This window comes from Notothenia rossii (assembly GCF_949606895.1).
Source record: "Notothenia rossii genome assembly, chromosome: 8".
Classification (NCBI taxonomy): domain Eukaryota; kingdom Metazoa; phylum Chordata; class Actinopteri; order Perciformes; family Nototheniidae; genus Notothenia; species Notothenia rossii.
The window spans coordinates 53,524,636-53,544,427 of NC_136906.1; the positions used below are offsets into that span (position 1 = coordinate 53,524,636).

At 41.8% G+C, this 19,792-nt stretch overlaps 1 protein-coding gene across 1 annotated transcript in view; it reads right to left on the reverse strand.

The window, feature by feature from the left end:
• The window catches only part of tnfrsf21 (tumor necrosis factor receptor superfamily, member 21), a 111,740-nt gene that overhangs the window by 81,070 nt on the left and 10,878 nt on the right, over nucleotides 1–19,792 (reverse strand). The window lies entirely within an intron of this gene.

Sequence of the window (19,792 nt, forward strand, 5' to 3'; positions counted from 1 at the left end):
TCATCCACAGACCATGAATACCCACATATTTATTAGTGATCAGCGGTTTATCTATCTTATGCCGGATTAAAGGGTTTTAACAGATAAATGGACTGACAGATGGACAGCTCACTGACTCAGAAAAAGGACAAAAGAACCCAAAGCGCTCATTCCAACATAATTGAGACTCCTTTTCCATTAAGATGCATTTTTTATATTGGTTTTAACACATCGAATAAGACCCACACAACTAAAGCATGTTGTTGCCCAATCCAAAATAGTCTCCTGACAAACAGTGGGTAAGCCATGCAAAGATTTATCATTACAATATTTGGTTGGAAAAATCCCAGACAGCAGACATGAATGTGTTTAGGGTTACATGGACTCAGGAAAGTCCAATTTACGGAGCTACCATTTAGCTTCCCAATGGATGGTGTTTCTTTGATGAGATTTGTAGGGAAACATCTCTTTGAAAACCCATTTAATGCAGCTTCATTGTATGTTCTAAGTCCCTTGACTCATTCTGTCCCTCTTAAATTAAGTGCCCGGCAGTGCAGGGAGGGGGGGGTTTGAAGACATGCAATATGACTCTGGCTTTACTTGTTTTTCCTTTTGTTCAGTTACCTCTGCTGGGAAGCTGACAGCTCACTGGGTTTAGGGGAACAACCCACACATGTCTAAAGGACTGAGTCCTGTTGGAGGAATACCATCATAGGCAGCCTCCTATTACATAATGCCCGAGGGCTGACAGTGTTGTACTGTCTCTTGTTTCCTTTGTGGAAAAATTAAACAGTCTTAGTGAAAGTTATTTAGAAATGTATTGTAATTGTAGTTCAACTCATGTTGCATTTAACTTGTGCTTGTATTGCATTTTTCAATCATCATATTTTAACCCTCTTTCTACTCAATTGAGAGAGGCAAAATGTCTTGACCTTGGCACCATCCTCTCAATCACCAATGCACTTCTAAGTCTCCCACATTCTGCGCCCTGTCTGGCAGCCCAGTCCCGGCGGCAAGAATGATGACTCTGATCTGACACAGAAGCCAAACAGGAGGATACACAGTGACAGTGTGTGTGTCAGTGTGTTCTTCCCTGCTGAGTGTGTTTTCAGACAACGATTAGCAACCCTTGTGTGTGCATGCAGAACAAACAGTTCTGGTGGGATAGAACTGATGCAGTGAGGGGAGAATTCTGCTGATGACGCACATTACCTTGTGTGAATCTGAACTGTCCTGTTCTTCAATCTCACTCTGTTGCTGCTTTAACTCCTGAATTTCCCCACAGGGATAAACAAAGGTCCATCTTGTCTTACATTACTGTTGGTCATCTGTTAGGACTGAACAGACACTTTGTTTAGGGTCATACCCAAGGGCGTCACTTTGGGTTGAAAAGTGGTGGGGTCATAGGGGGTCAGGAGATTTATAATGTTGCACCATGCATTTGGGGGAGGGGGCAGATTGAGGCTGGATTGGATTATTTCCAAGATTGGGAAAAAACAAGAATCAATGTTAATAATGTTTTAAGTTGAATGCATTTTGGTCTATTTTTCATTTTGTAAGATATTGGATTTCTTTAAACTAATGCTGTCAAAATTATCGCGTTAACGGCGGTAATTCATTTTTCAAATTAATTGCGTTAAAATATTTAACGCATTTAACGCATGTGCAGAATGGCCCGCCCCATACATCCCACCAGTGGCAGCGCCAGGGTATGGCTGGGGTAGGCTACACCCATACCAAGAAATGGCTTAGCCCCACCATGAAAAATGATGTTAAAGTAAGCAAAATAAAGTCAGTTTCACAAAGTTTCAGGAGCCACTTGTCTGGAAATACCGAAGACCAGAAACGGTTTTGAAAACTTTTGTCACGTAGTGATCGTCTTCTCAATAGAACATCTTTGATAATGTCTTCTGGACAATCAGAATCAAGATAACGGCGTGGTGTTTTTGCAGGAAGTCCCGACGGAGAATACTTTTGCTGTAGTACAGGGGTGCACATAACTGGTACGCAGGTACGCATGCACGGCAACAATCTGAAATGCGTACCGTCACTTGTGTCACAAAGCGCATTTGCGTACCAACGTACTTGTGAAGCTTTTCCAGAAGGCGGTTAGATCACCGGACGACAGAGTCGGTCTCCGTGTGCACAGAACGGGCTGCTGTTAACGTCGGCCTGTACAACGGAATTGTGCCAAAACTACGCCAACCGGCTGCGGAGGGAGACTCCCCCCCTTCACTGGAGAACAGCTGATCACAACGTTCACGCTCTGTGGTCACGAAGTACTCCACTACCCCCCCCGTGTTGATAGAAATCAAGCATATATACTGTATGTTAAATGGATACATCCGACTTCTTTCAAATATACATAAAGTAATGGCATATTTTGTACATAGTTCGAATGGTGATTAATCATGATTAATTAATGTTTAAGCTGTGATTAATCTGATTAAAAATGTTAATCGTTTGACAGCCCTACTTTAAACTAATGCTCATTCAAATTGTATTTAACTTGCATTTAATGTTTTCTTATTGTGTCTTATTTGTTGATAATCTTTTGCAAGATATTTTTCAACGCTTTTTTTTTTTTAAATGATATTAGATTTCACATAGCTGCATTTGGTTAGTTGAAAGCAATAATATTAAGTTCAACGTAATATTTTTTATTTAAAATTAATATTATTGCTTTCAACTAACCTAATATAGTTATGTGAAATATGTTGACCAAATTCATTTAATTAAGGTCATTGCTTCAGTTTCTTCAGTGTAGTATAATTGCCTTAAGGTTCCTTTAAAAGTGAAGAGGTTAGAGGCCAATTAACTTAATCTGTACAATTCATAAATGTTGTTTAAAGTATTTGGACATCTTTAATTGAATCTACTATTGAGAAAATTTGAAAAAATCAATTAGGTTTATTCTAAGACGTCAAGAAGGAATGAGGGCTACTGAGTTGACAAATATGACATGTGGGGTCCCTCAAGGCTCCATCATTGGGCCTCTCCTCTTTAACATCTACATGCTACCGCTGGTTCAGATAATGAAAAACAACAAAATAAGTTACCATAGCTATGCGGATGACACACAAATGTACATAACCATTCCACCAGGAGACTATGCTCCAATTCAAACACTGAGTAAGTGCATTGAACAAATCAATGACTGGATGTGTCAGAACTTTCTCCAATTAAAAAAAGATAAAACTGAGGTAATGGTTTTTGGAGCCAAGGCAGAATGTATAAAAGTTAGCGCTGAGCTTCAGTCTGCAATGTTCAAAACAACAGATAAAGACAGAAATCTAGGTGTAGTCATGGACTCTGTCCTGAGTTATAACAGTCACATTAAAACAATTATTAAATCAGCCTACTATCACCTAAAGAATATATCTAGGATTAAAAGACTAATGTCACAGCAGGATTTGGAAAAACTTGTCCATGCTTTTATCTTCAGTAGACTGGACTACTGTAATGGTGTCTTTAGAGGTCGCCGCTGCTCGAGTCCTCACTAACACTAAGAAAGTGGATCACATCGCTCCTGTTCTGAAGTCTTTACACTGGCTTCCTGTGTGTCAAAGAATAGTTTTCAAAATATTGCTGCTGGTTTATTGAATGGTTTAGGCCCAAAATACATTTCTGACCTACTGCTAAATTATGAACCATCCAGATCTCTCAGGTCTTCAGGGACTGGTCAGCTTTCTGTCCCCAGAGTCAGAACTAAACATGGTAAAGCAGCGTTTAGTTATTATTCTCCAAATATCTGGAACAAACTCCCAGAAACCTGCAGGTCCGCTGCAACTCTTACTACTTTTAAATTCAGGATGAAGACTTATCTTTTTGCCGCTGCTTTTAATTGAAACTGAGCGGTTGTGTTTCGTTTTTGGTTAATGAACATTTGGGGCTAGTAACCCCAGGGAATCAGTGTCTGGGGACTTTGTCCTGGCTGATTTTCTCTGTGTATGCTGCTCGGGACGTGTGTGCTATTCAAGCGTACACAGCTCATGTTCGGAGAAACCTTAAAGAAAGGCATCAGTAAAATGGAACTTCTGTGTGAACTATTCATATCTTAAACTGCACTGTAACTTTTTATTCATGTCTTGTTTTATTCATGTATTTTTTTTTTTAATGTTTCTTTTATTATCTTTTCTTTTTAATGACTGTTTTTAAATGCCTTTGTCTGAATGTTTTTCATTTTTGTAAAGCACCTTGAATTGCCTTGTGTTGAAAGGTGCTATATAAATAAACTTGCCTTGCCTTTCCTTGCCTTGCCTTGCCTTGCCTTGCCTTGCCTTGCCTGCAAAAAGTCATTTCCCACAAACTTCTCTCAATCAAAATGTCAAGGAAGACAAACTCATTTTGTGATTAGTGCTAATAAGAATAAAGCAGTCCATTCTTTCAGCGCTCCATTGCCCTTTTAACCGCACCACCCATTCTGCTCTTTGTGTTCATTCCCAGAACCTCATCCATAAACATCAGAGCGTGTTCCCAACGTGCTGCTCATAACTCTGTTGCGTCAGTAGAACATCAATGCATTCATTCACATCAATGTAAGACGCAGGAAGAGAAAATGTTGCTTGTTACGAGACACGGCCCCCCCCCGTGGCTCTTTCTGCTGGTTTTAAGAGATTTATTTGAGAAGCAGCATGCCCTGAACAATACCATAACTGAAGGCATGCTCATACAAAACAAGAACTGTGTGTTGGCTTAGTAAAGGATGCTCATAGTTTTTATGCCGGAAACTGTGATGCAGATTTTGTTTTTGTCTGGGGAAGCAGGCTCATTAAGAAATACCAGGCAACTCCTGAGAGTCAAGAAAAGGATCTTGATAAAAAAATGTAAGGTATCAATGAGATAATTGCAATATCTTTCTATTGCTTATGTTGTACTGTATTTCGGCATCATTGAAACTGAAACAGCTAGCATGAAAATCGTTTTTCATTACATATTTGTATTTACACCTGTGCTTTTCTTGCTGTGATACGTCAAATGTCTTCAGTTCAAAATGTTGAAAAACTTTACGCTCAAAATGTGCAAGGCCAAACATCAGGCTGAAGTTAGTTAAAGTAAAAGTTTGGGAAATGCAAGTGCTTTTTTGCCAAGATTCTGCGTGCTAAAAATGAAGCGGGAAATTAGGTTAGCATTCAGACTCACAGCAGAGCTAGCCTGGCTACGATCAAAGGTTTAAAAGTTTTGCCCATCAGCACCTCTAAAACGTACTTAATAACAGATTGAATTTTGTTTTGTGTTTAACCACTACAGTCAGCTTCAAAGTTAAGTTGGTTTTAAGTGGGTTGTAAGTTCCCAATTTCATTTTAACCAATACGTTATCTCATTTTATCTCTTCATAAAAACATTTACATTTATTTTGTATTGAATGGCAAAATAACACATTTATTGCAGATATCGACCACTTGACATGTATTTTAATATTTGCAAGTGAGCTACAGAAACCACATATGAAACACTAAACATACTGTAGATGTTAATTATTAACCATATACATTTTATATAGAGTCAAGAAATATTTGCAGTACCTTGTCACACCTATTTACTTTGCAACGTGTTTATATACTACCATGGTGATTTATGTCACTCTGCATTAATGTAAAGTAAATATAGAGAGTTTCACATGCATGCTCTCAACTATGTCATAAAATCAAATGTATTGAAGTCAATGGAAGACTGGTCATATGCTCTTGACTGACCCAGATGATGGGGTTCTGTGAACACTTACAGTAAATCAGCCAATGAGGATAATTGCTACAATAACTGCTATTTAACATGACAGGGAAAGTACAGTAAGCTAATGAATGACCAATGAGCAAATGAGATGCTTACATTTGGTCAGTGTGTGTGTCTTTCTGTATTTTCTATAACTACCACTCCCTACTAGGGATGTAACGATATATTGAATATCGCGATATCGCGGTAAATAAATGTCTCAACCAGATGGACCCATTGAGATCATCAATCTCTTTTTCGAGGGAGACCTGTCCAACATGGCAGCAAGTAGGTTACAACATGAACATAAAACAACAGATAACACAAAAGGACATCGTATTTACAGGGCTACATTGTTGTGTCTCGTCAGATTTGTTAATATTATTTCTCTGTTTAGTTTATATTGTCAAGTCTGCGTTTGCTAACCCTGTTTGTTGTCTGCCATTTCCTGTTTTACTTTGTTATTTCCTTTCTCATTTCAGGTAGTTCAACTCCTACCTCGCCATGCTGCTCGCTGCTGGAGAGGACGCTGGCGTTGACTGTTCGCCACTTCTCCGCCTCTGACACCCTCTATCACCCTCAGCTACCATTCGTTCTTCAATCTTTCGAATTGGACCACTGCCCTGCATTTACACATCTTTAATGCAATGCACATTGTTTTTAAATGTTTTACTTATTTTGGACTTCAGCCTCCGTTGCTGGCTGTCACCGGCTGCCCTCACCTAGCCATCAACGTGCCGGGTGGCTATTGCTATCTGCTACATTGCCTACTGTCTGTCTCCGTCCCACGCAACAACCGTGGACTCTCTCTGCCTCCTGCCTTCATCTCTGGGGTGCATCTGTCCCGTCCCGCTGCTCACATCCTCCTGCCATGTCGTGGATCTTCCTCGTCTCCACAACAATCCTCCACCTCTGTGAACCTAGCCTGCTAGCTGCTATCGCTGCCATCACACTGCTCCCAGCCATTCCGCCTGTCATCATGCTGAAATACTCCATCTCACAGCTGCTGTCATTGACCAACTCCTCCACTCCGTCTTCCATCTCAGTCATCAGACATCCTGGACTCCTTCGTCGACCCCGCTACATTCACCGAAGCACCCGCCGCAGTTTTGTTTACCTTCAGCATGGACAATCCATTGCATCCATCTGCTCCACGCAACGCACTGTCGCACACCTGATGCGTCATCAGAACGCAACTCCTACTGCTCCTCTTACACTCTCCCCCGCTCACCTACACTCCCAGCTGCACGGAATACCTGGAGCGGATCCCACTCCCCTCCGCCTCCCAACACATATAACAAGCCATTTCTCCCCACCATCAAGCCCCCCTCCTCTGCTCCACTGCCCCCTCTCTCATGCCCACCCCCGCGCTGCTAACCAAGACAACCTCATACCTCTCCAGCCTGCCACCACCCCTCCAACCCCCCACTTGACCAATTTTGCCCTTCTAAATATACGGTCACTCAACAATAAAGCCCACATCCTTCACGAACTCATCCTGGACAAATCCATCAACTTCCTTCTGCTCACTGAAACCTGGCAACAACCCAATGACTTATTCTCGCTCAATCAAACATCCCCCCCTGGTTTTAATTACATCACTAAACCCCGCCCCTCACGCCGTGGTGGTGGGCTGGCTGTCATCTACAACCAGAACATCCGGACTACAGAACTCACCCTCCCCTCAGTACCATCCTTCGAATTTCTCGCCTTCAAAACCCCTCCCTTACTGACAGTTATCCTCATTTACTGCCCCCCTATACCACACCCCTCCTTCCTCTCTGATCTCACTGAACTCCTAACCATTGCTTCCTCCCTCTCCCCACGTCTGTTACTCCTCGGCGACCTTAACATCCACATGGACTCCACCACCTGCAAACACGCTTCTGAATTTTCCCCCCTTCTGGACAATTTCTAATTTACACAACATGTCACCTTCCCCACCCACGATAAAGGACACATCCTTGACCTTGTCTGCTCCACCAACCTCACAGTACTCGACCTCCACCCCTGCCCCTTTCCCCTCTCTGACCACAAACTCATACAGTTCACCACCGCCTCCCCCGTCCGCCGCCCCCCCCCCATCCAGGAACATCACTTTCCGTAATTTACGCTCTGTCGATCCCCAGCACCTCTCCGACCTGCTATCCTCTACTCTCCCCCTGGACTCGAACCTCAGCTCACCCGATGATCAACTCAACCACCTTAATTCAACCCTACTCGCCTCCCTCAATAGCTTGGCCCCCCTCAAAAGGAAAAATGTCACTTTTAAAACCTCCTCACCCTGGTTCACCCCTGCACTCCGTAAACTGAAGCAAACCGGCCGCCAGCTTGAACGCCTAACCATGAAATCATCCCTCACAGTTCACCATGATTTCTACAAACTCCATCTCACTACCTACAGAGACGCCCTCAATGCCGCAAAATCTGCTTACCTCTCCACCATCTTCATCGACCCCTCCCGTAACCCCAGGACCCTCTTCTCCACCGTCAACAAGCTCCTCAAACCCTGTGCTGACACCCTCTCTTCCTCCACTTCCACATGCAGTTCATTCCTCTAGTTTTTCTCTGACAAAATCACTGCCATTAATCACTCCCTATCCGCTGCATCTGACACACAAACATCTCCCCCAACATCCACCGCCACAATTCCTCCCTCCATCTCCCTTGACCTCCCGAGCCCTCCTCCCCACGGCATTCTCTCCCATTTCACTCTGGTTACCCCCCCTGAAATACTCCAACTGATCAGCTCCTCCAAACCCACAACCTGCTCGCTTGACCCTCTACCCACCCCTGTTCTGAAGTCCTGCCTCCCCGTCCTCTGCCCCTACATTGTCAACCTTTTCAACTCCTCCCTGTCCCAAGGAACCGTTCCCTCTGCCTTCAAAACTGCTGCTGTCACTCCCATCCTCAAGAAACCCGGTCTGGATCCCTCCTCCCTCAGTAATTACCGCCCCATCTCCAACCTCCCCTTTCTCTCTAAAACAATAGAACGCATCATCTCCAAACAACTCCACCGCCATCTCCAAAAAAATGACCTTTTTGAACCCCTTCAGTCTGGTTTCGTCCTCACCACAGCACAGAAACGGCACTCATCAAAGTCCTCAATTCCCTCCTCACCTCTGCTGACACCGGTTCCCTCAACATCCTCATCCTCCTTGAACTGAGTGCAGCCTTCGATACCGTGAGCCACACCATCCTGCTTACCCGACTCCGGGATATCGGTATCGAAGGTACTGCACTCAGGTGGCTCCAGTCCTACCTCTCCGACAGATCCCACTTCATCTCCCTCAACAATCACTCCTCTACCACAGCTTCAGTCACCCAAGGTGTTCCCCAAGGTTCAGTAGTCGGCCCCCTCCTCTTCATCATCTACATCCTCCCCCTTGGTCAGATTCTCCGCCATCACAACCTGGACTTTCACTGCTATGCTGACAACACACAGATCTACCTCAGCACCAAATCCCCCCACAACCCCCCTCTCACACACATCGAATCCTGTCTGACTGCAATAAAATCCTGGATGCAACACAACTTCCTCAAACTCAACAGCAATAAAACTGAACTCCTCCTCATCGGCTCCAAATCCACCCTCAGCAAAACACCCAACCTGACACTCACCATCGATGGCACCCCTGTTTCCCCCTCCACCCAGGCACGCAACCTTGGCGTGATATTCGACCCCACCCTCTCCCTCGACCCCCACATCCGCCAAGTTGTAAAAACCTAATTTTTCCACCTCCGCAATATCGCCAAACTCCGTCCCTCTCTCACCCGCCCCGCAGCTGAGCGACTCATTCACGCCTTCATCTCCTCCCGCCTTGATTATTGCAACTCACTCCTCTTCGGCATCAGCACAACATCCCTCAACAGACTCCAGCGTGTCCAGAACGCAGCCGCCAGACTCCTCACCCACACCAAATCATGGCATCACATCACCCCGGTCCTCAAAGAACTCCACTGGCTTCCCGTCTCACACCGCATTCACTCCAAACTCATGGTCCTCACCTATAAAGCCCTCCACCATCTGGCCCCCCCCTACCTCACTGACCTCCTCATCCTCTACCAACCACCCCGGTCCCTCAGATCCACCTCAACCGGTTTGCTCTCAATCCCCAAGGCCAAACTCCGGAGCTTCGGGGACAGAGCCTTCTCTGTGGCAGCCCCGAAGCTCTGGAACTCCCTCCCCCAAGACCTCCGTGAGTCTGATTCCCTCACCCTGTTCCAGTCCCGTCTCAAAACCCACCTCTTCAACTCACAGCTTATTCTTAAACCCGCCCCTCCCCCCTCTGAACCAACATCCTCCTGACTGCTTTTCTGTTTTTGTTTTGTTTTTGTTTGTGTTTTTGTTCTTGTTTTGTTTGTCGACCTGACTCATAATGTAAAGCGTCTTTGGGTCTAGAAAAGCGCTATATAAATCCCATTTATTATTATTATTATTACTACCTTGTCAGTATGTTCACTGACCTGATTACCTGCCCTGCCCTTATTGTTTGCACCTGTAGAGTCCCTTGTATGTGTATACATTCTGTGTGTTCCCTGTGCCAAGTGCCAGATATTTTTTGAACCTTGTGATACTAGTCTGCCAGTTTGTTATCTAAGCTATTGTGAATTTCAGTAGTCTTTTGGAGTCATTTTTTGGAGTCCTAACTCTGCTTACTGTATCGCTTTGCTTATCACCGCAAGTAAAAACCTTTTTTTGAATCATCTTTTGTCTGGAGTCGTGCATTTGGGTCCTATCAATTTTTGTGTGCTCCAGTCGTAACATACATGTACATACCTAGAGACATTGACAAGTACCAACAGTATATTTGTATCTTGCCCTGTCAATAAGCCTCACCTTCTTGGCAACAACTGTATTGTTTTTGAAGTGGTGGAGAGACAATACACAGTTTTACCCACTGCTGTCACCCATGGCCAAAGCATATCTCTCACATCAGTACCAAGCAAGAGAGTTTTTTCCACAGCAGCGGATATTGTAAACGCACAAACATCCCAGCTTCTACCTGGAAATGTGGACATGCTCATATTCCTAAAAGATAACCTTGATGATGCTGAGTGAGTGAGTTAGTGAGTTAGAGTTGAGTTACTTGAAAAACTAAAGTGAAACTTGATTTATTCTATTGCAGGGTCTGATTATGATATTGTTGACACTTTAAAATACTACTATCCTACTAAAATGCTGTAAAAATCGGATTTATTATTTAATAAAGAAAAATAATTCAAGTAAAAAAAAAAGAAATTCAAATCTTTTCGTCTATATTTTTCAATGTCGCGATAAATATTGCACCGTGGACTTTTTATCGCGATATTATCGTACCGTGAGTTTTTGATATCGTTACATCCCTACTCCCTACTATCAGACACAAGCAAACACTCTTTTGTCACCCAACTTACTGGCACTAAGAAAATAAAATGCCAAAAAAGACACAAAAAGCAGAAGAGGAGACAAAGTGCAGTGCTGGCACTTTGTCAGTACATCCCTGCTAACACACACTTCACACATGCACACACACAGATACTGTAGCAGACAGGCTCTCTACACAGCCACCTCTGCAGTTCAGCAAAGCATGAGTCAATTTCAGTCTGAGTGCTGCCAGCCTTCCTCTTATTATGCCAACTTAGTCTCTACAGCTTGCCGCACTGCCTATAAACTACATCACCTGGTGCATAGGCCGGACAGCCAATCAGACGCCAGACACAGGGAGATGAGGAGATCTGGGCTCTTGTTATCCCTTTTTACTCCCACATAGGTTTGTCCAGCTCCTTATGCACTGCAGTCTTTAAAATATTCAAGATTCAGAGGATTTATTGTCATACGCATAACAGAGTAAATATTGGCTATGAAAAAGTTTAGTCCCAGGCCCAATTATACTTGAGACATAAAAGGAACAAATAAAGAAAATATTGCAAGTGATAGGACAGTTTACACAATGAACATCAACCTTGATTGGAGAAGACTTGAAACTACCAATTAAGGCCAAACATTTCAACGTTCAATGTTTACTGAGGTATCAAATCAAGTGAGCAGTAGGTTTATTTTCTCATAGATTTTATGGAAATAGAACCCCTTCCTGCCTGGATGTTGGAAAGAAAACAGGTTTAAGGGACTTTTGGCTTCACCTCTTTGACCCCTGGCTTCACAACAAATGTAACCCTAATGACATCACTATGACATCACTAGTTATTTTCTCAGACTTTACAAAGCTTCACCAGAATCACAGAAAGATTTCTACAAACTGAAGATTTCACAGATTTCTTGTATCTGATGACCTTCCACCCAGTAGACTACAATATGTTTGCGGAAGGCACGACCAAGACTTTTCTTAACATCTTCTTGCCCTGTTCTTAATGTACAGTTATTCAACTAACTTTACAAATAGTTATCAGCCTGTAAAGATGTTCTGTGATTCTGGAGAAGCTTTATAAAGTCTGAGAAAGGAACTCTGTTGATATCGTAGTCATTTCATCAGAAGTGTCCTTGGTGTGGAGCAAGGGGTCTGAACAGCAAAGACAATGGGAACATGCCCTATACCTTCTTTCTTTCAAAAAGCCTAAAGCAAAAAGGACGTGACTCATATGGTTGCGAAAACAATGAACTTAATTCATTACTTTGTGTATGAATTGATATTGAATTGATAGTTCCACGTTTTATTCATTACAGCATGATGTTCATAGTGTATAATGGTCCCATGTTAAGTAAAATACACAATAAAGCTGGTGTACTTTAGGGTGTGGCTACCTTGTGATTGACAGGTAGCTACCAGGTCGTTGCAAGGCTTTTGCATCATCCATGTTTTCGTCAATTGTCTTTTATTAAAGTTAATAAACACCTGGTGTTACTTCTGATAAATAAAGCAAACCAAGATAACGAGGGCTAAAAACTAAATGCCAAACTTGTGGCTTCAAAATGGTAGTCCATAAATAGATGGGTGATTTCATTGTTACTATGCTCCCTCAAACAGTATATGGTGTATGATTTTGTAACTAGCGGTAATAGTCATTTTTTCTAAATTAGTTAGGATCTATTAATGAAGAGCAGGTGCAACTGAATTGAAAGGACTTTGACTATGCTGTATGCTGAGGTTTGATCCATTAGTGGACCTCTCAGCTGATGCCTCTGTGACGCACTGACAGAGTGAAGCAGAACAAAGAGGGTGGAGTCCTCAGGCAGCTCTTGTTTACATCAGAGGCAACATTGTGGCACCACTGCACTGCAGAGCAGGTTCCTGTGAAACACACAATTCCATAATACAACACACATACACACACACACACACACACACACACACACACACACACACACACACACACATACACACACACACACACACACACACACACACACACACACACACACACACACACACACACACACAAATGAAACAAACACCTCAACCAGCCAACTGTGTGACTCCCTGCCCGCTGGCTGATTGTCTGAGCAGAACAGCCTGTAACTCTACCCCCAGGAGCAGCCGGCCAATCAGAGACACGCCCAGGACCCAATTGGCCCGGAAGGCAGTGGAGCAGGAGCAAAAGTGAGAGGGTAAATCTTTTTTTAGGTGAGAGGTAGTAAAACCTGAACCTCTTTTCACTTCCCTGTTCTTGTGTGTGAGCAGTCTGCACATGTTTGGCATGTGATTGGTCATGTCTGCACACATACTTGATCAGACACTGTTTGTTTACACTGGTATAAGAGTTAAGACGAGACACTAATAAAGCAGAGGATAAGGCTCTGTGATATAGACAAAATCCTCTATCCAGGTCATTTCATATCTCAAAAACAATAAATGTCACAATAAAGTGTGTTTTCAGGTAATTAAATAAAATAGATAACCATCATTTAAAACCCATTTTTGTAATCTTGTGTTTGAATTACTTGACTTGAAGTATTTTTTGGATTGTAAGAAATTTAGTTCAAAATGAACAAAACAGTTTTTAATGAAATGATAGGGAAAATAAATGAATGTACGCCTAGCCTAAAAAGAGATAATAGAGAATTATATAAATGTATTTTCGTTTGAATGATATATATTTCTCAAATTGCCACAGCCCTATTAGTGGATGAGGGTGTGTTAACTAGGGTGATGTCTCTGTGTCACACACACAGTATCATATTCAACAACAATCTGTCCTACCTCTTTGCGCATGTGTTGCCTAGACCAGTGGTTCTCAACTGGTCAGGCCTCGGGACCCACTTTTTTCCTTTCTCAATAAATCGCGACCCAACATTTTGAACCAATCGAATCTATTCAACAAAAAATTGTGCTGTAATATACACGCTTTTCAGCATACAATATTAATTAAAGTGGAGTACAGTGCATAAATCCCTTCACAGAACTAAAGTATGCTTTTAAAAAAGGTTTAATGAGATGATGCTCATCAAGTGTCTAGAATCATAGCTGAACTGTATAACATAAAAAGGCACACTTGTATTGTACTCAATAAAAAGGCAGGCTTGGAGCCAATCCTACAAATTTACCACATACGTGAAAAATGCGACGTGCTGAAAACCCAACACCAGAATCAGGTCTGGGGGGATTGTCCCCCAGGAGATTTTTAGAAATACTAACATATAAACTACACATTCTGGTACACTCTGAGAAGAAAATAAATAAATGTATTACTACCCGACATATTAATAATATTTTATGCAATTGTTTGTTTTTCACTTTGTTCTGACAGCTGAACTTGCTGCTCCACACAGAGAGAAGAGTAAAGAGATAGTCTGTGTGAATTACTTTAAATTGTGGGTAAGGGTAGATAGCTCCCATTGTTCTGTGACCTGTCAATCATCAAACCGGAAGTCATATTTCATTACGTGTTCATTTATATCTGAAGTTGTATCCATGGATGTATAAAGAATAGTTATACCCAGAGCCCTATAATAGAAGAGTTGCAGCATAACAGACTGTTCGTGATGGACTTTTAAAGGTAAGACGTTTAAAGGCTTATATTGCGGATATTATCAGCACATCTGAATCAAATTAACATGTGAATTAAAGCATGTTAGTGGATTATCCCCCTATAAATTAGTATATTTAGGGAACGATAACAGATTAGGCTAGGATACCGGATAAAGTTAGCAACACACGTTAACCATGATCAGCCTCTTTATTGTAAATTCCGTTCTCTTGATGTCATTTCGTCCAACGTTTTGGAATTAGAGAAAAGGGGCTTCTTAACGTGCTTTTATCCGGGGTGGAGGGAGTTACATATTAGTTAAATATAACATTGGGGCATGTGATTGTAGTGGGTGGAGGTGGTGAAATGGGGATATCCATTTTGGAGTTCAAGCTAGTATATTATAGTTAACGTTACATAATAATAAGGAAGAGAGCTATTTTTGTGATACATCGCTATTGATATGGATTTAGAGAGCATATTTGAAACTTCCAAAGAGTAAACAAAAACGTAACTTATGGATGAGTGTTTTTAGCAGAGCCATGATGTCCTTGTGATTCTGTTAATTATTACCTGTCTGTATGATGTTGCAGCTCAGCTGATTTTGGATTGATGGCAAAGGGAGAGGGACTTAAGTGAGAGTGAAAGCACAAGGTAAGTTTCAAATAGGTCAGCAATTTCCCATCCTATAGGTTGCTAGATGTATTTAACCCTTTCTCCTGTCTTTGTCTCCCTCTTTCAGCACAAGAACCCCAGGGGGATTCAATGGAGCCTGAAGACCTGCAATGAGACCCTCACCCTGCACCTGAGTCTCAACTCCCAGAGTTTTGCAAGCCTCTCCCTGTTCCTTATTTTTATCAAACAGACATTGTTTGTAGCCTTTATTTAACCAGGTGAAAGCCCCTTGAGATAAAAAAAAGGATCTATTTTTCAAGGGTGACCTGCAGGACATTAGTTACACATACACATACATGTAACATAAAAACAACAGAACAACAATAAGGATGACATACAACATAATGTACAGGGTACAGTTTACAAATTCTATTTACAGTGACAGGTACCATGAGTATCAAACAGCATGTCACCCAGCCGATTTTTAAAATGATGCAGGGGAACCAAAGTGCTCAGTTTTAAACATGTTTGCAGACTGTTCCAAGTTAGTGGAGCTGCACAACTAAAAGCTTTCTTCCCTAAGACAGTCCTAGCACCTGACACATTTAATGAAACAACATCATGAGATCTCAGTCTTAAGCATCCGACCTGGAAAACTTTGCAGCCAATCTTCTTTGTTACAGTGTACCGTGCACCAGGTCCTTATTCAGAATTCTTATCAGAATTCTCTGAGTTTTTATCAACTTTGGTGCTTGAAACAGATAAAGTAATTATTGTAGGTGACTTTAATATTCATGTTGACGATGATAAAAATAGCCTTACTGTTGCATTTAACTCTATATTAGATTCTGTTGGTTTCTGTCAGAGTGTAAATAAACCAACCCACTGCTATAATCACACTCTCGACCTTGTTCTGACTTATGGTATTGAAATTGAGCAACTATTAGTCGAACTGCATAATCCTGCTTTATCCGACCATTTCTTAGTAACTTTTGAAGTACTGTTACTAGACTACAAAGCATTAGTCAAAAGCTCCTGCAGCAGAAACCTATCTGTTAGTGCTATAGCCAAATTTAAGGAAGAGATTCCACCAATACTTAACTCGATAGCATGTCTGCATGTAAGGGAGGAAACTTATACAAAATGTACACCACCCCAAATTGATCATGTTGTTGATAGTGCTACAGATGCGCTGCGAATAAAATTAGACTCTATCGCTCCTTTGAAAAAGAAGAAAATAAAACAACATAGATTAGCTCCATGGCATAATGCCGAAACCTGCAAAATAAAGCAAAAGTCGAGAAAACTTGAAAGGATATGGCGTTCCACTAAACTTGAAGAATCTCGTTTGATTTGGCATATTACTCTCAATGAATATAAGAAAGCACTGCGTAAAGCGAGAGCAGCCTACTACTCTTCATTAATAGATGAGAATAAGAATAATGCAAGATTTCTTTTCAGCACTGTAGCCAGGCTGACAGAGAGCCACAGCTCGACTGAGCCTTCTATTCCCATAGCACTCAGTAGTAATGATTTTATGTGATTTTTTAACGATAAAATTGTTACTCTTAGAAACAAAATGAATGACCTCTTGCCTTTGACCAGTATAGTGTTATCACCAGGTCCCGGAAACGTAAGTTCTAATATTACACTAGATAGTAAACTAGAATGCTTTTCAGCCATAAACCTTGAACAATTAAATTCAATGATTCTCTCTTCTAAACCATCAATGTGTATCTTAGACCCGATTCCAACTAAGCTGTTAAAATAAATGTTTCCATTAATTAGCACTTCTTTATTAAATATTATGAATATGTCTTTATTATCCGGCTATGTTCCACAATCATTCAAAGTAGCAGTGATAAAACCGCTTCTTAAAAAGCACAACCTCGATCCAGAGGTTTTAGCCAACTATAGACCTATTTCTAATCTTCCGTTCCTCTCAAAGATTCTTGAGAAAGCAGTCGCAAAACAGCTGTGATTACTTAAAAAACTATGATTTATTTGAAGATTTTCAGTCTGGCTTTAGAACACATCATAGCACAGAGACAGCTCTGGTTAAAGTCACAAATGACATTCTAATAGCCTCAGACAAGGGACTTGTCTCTATTCTTGTTTTGCTCGATCTCAGTGCTGCATTTGATACTATCGACCATGATATCCTATTGCAAAGACTAGAGGACTTAGTTGGCATACAGGGAACTGCTTTAGGCTGGTTTAGGTCCTATCTATCTGAACGCTCTCAGTTTGTACGTGTCAACGATGAATCTTCCACGCAAACCAAAGTTATTGTACTTGGCCCAAAGAATCTACGAAACAAGTTATCTAAAGATATACTAACTATGGATGGCATTAATTTGGCCTCCAGTGAGACTGTAAGGAATCTTGGTGTTATATTTGATCAGGATTTATCCTTTAACGCCCACATAAATTAATTTCAAGGACCGCCTACTTCCATCTACGTAGCATTGCAAAAATCAGGCATATCTTGCTTCAAAACGATGCAGAGAAATTAGTCCATGCATTTATTACTTCAAGGCTGGATTATTGTAACTCCTTATTATCAGGGTGTACCAAGAAGTCAGTCAAGTCGCTTTAGCTGATTCAAAATGCTGCAGCTCGTTTACTAACCAGAGTTAGGAAAAGGGACCACATTACTCCTGTTCTGGCTGCCTTACACTGGCTCCCTATAGAACACAGGATAGAATTAAAAATTCTTCTTCTCGCCTACAAAGCCCTTAATGGGCAGGCGCCATCTTACCTTAAATAACTTATTATACCCTACTGTCCTACTAGGGCATTGCATCTGGGAGCCAGAGCCTTTTCTTATCAAGCTCCACTTTTGTGGAATAGGCTTCCAGTTTGTATTTGGACGGCAGGCACCCTAACCGTTTTTAAGAGTGCGCTTAAGACCTTCCTTTTTGAAAAAGCTTATAGTTAGGGCTGATTAGATTCAGCCCCTAGTTTTGCTGATATAGGCTTAGTTTGTCGGGGGACATCTTACTTCTTCCTTCTCTCTGTCTACACCTGTGTACTCTCATGTTCCGATTAACCCAGCTTCCCCAAATTTCTTTCTTTTTGGTTTCTATATACGCCGGGATCCGGAGTCATGGATGATCCTGCGGTCCTGTGTCATGGATTGCGAGTCCTGGATCTTGAGTCGTGGCTGTGGTCCTGGATCATAAGTCCTGGATGGATATCCTCGTGGATTCATCTTCCTATTATATACACATGCATTTCCAAACATATGGACTACCTATGTTGCAAATGTATTATCTTTTCAATTTACACACGGCATCTATTGCAGTCTGTCCGTCCTGGGAGAGGGATCCCTCCTCTGTTGCTCTCCCTGAAGTTTCTCCCATTTTTCCCTTTAAACTGTGGGGTTTTCTCCGGAAGTTTTTCCTTGTACGATGTGAGGGTCTAAGGACAGAGGGTGTCGTATTGTCATACTGATATTCTGTACAAACTGTGAAGTCCACTGAGACAAATGTAACATTTGTGATATTGGGCTATATAAATAAACATTGATTGATTGATTGATTTTCACCTAAACTGTTGATATATATGGAGAATAAAAGTGGACCTAAAACAGAACCTTGAGGAACACCATTAGCAATGTTTAACCACCCAGAAGACAGCCCATCCAAGTGAACACATTGGGATCTTTCAGAGAGGTAGTTCACAAACCACCCTACTGCATGGCTGGATATGCCAATACTGAGTAGCCTCTGCTTCAAAATGCGATGATCAACGGTGTCAAACGCTTTGGAAAGATCAATAAACAGAGCTGCACAACTCTGCTTATTGTCTAAGATACTCGTAATGTCATTCAACACTTTCATTGTGGCAGTGATGGTGCTTGTTGCTTTCTGAAACCTGACTGATGTTTAGACAGGATGTCATTTGTACATAAAAACACCTTTACTTGTTCACTCACTAGGCGTTCAAGAACCTTAGCCAGAACTGATAATTTAGAGATGGGCCTATAATTATTTAATAAAGTGGCCTCCCCATTAAAGGTGACCTATCATGGAAAATGCACTTTTGTACGTCTTTTATACATGAATATGTGTCCCCGGTGTTCCAGGGAACTCACCAAGTGTCAGAAAACACAACCCTCTCTATTTTCCTCCATACCCAAATCTCTAAAAAAGGGGCTGCAACGGATCTGATACAGACTGATCCAGATTTGAACACTTCTATGACATCACAGAAGTGGCGCTACGGCTATTGGGCCAACTCCACCAATCAGGAGGAGACAGCCACGGACATTGCCGTTCGAAAGCGCTGGAGACGCTGTAGTACATATGTGACCCGCTCTATCGAAATCAGTCTGAAGTCGCAACGGCTCATTTCAAAATAAACGTGGATTTGCGTAAAAAACTATTTTTTCCGGGTTCGGGTGTTTTGTTTGATTTTAAACAAACAAAGTCTTGGCTTTCAGAATATGAAACATTTATTTCCAAACTCACACGATAAATACATTCTTTAAGCTTGTCGAAGGGAAGATGACAGGCAATCTGCTCTTTCGCAGCGCCGCCACCCCCCCTCCCTCCGCCTGACATTATAAATGTAAGCG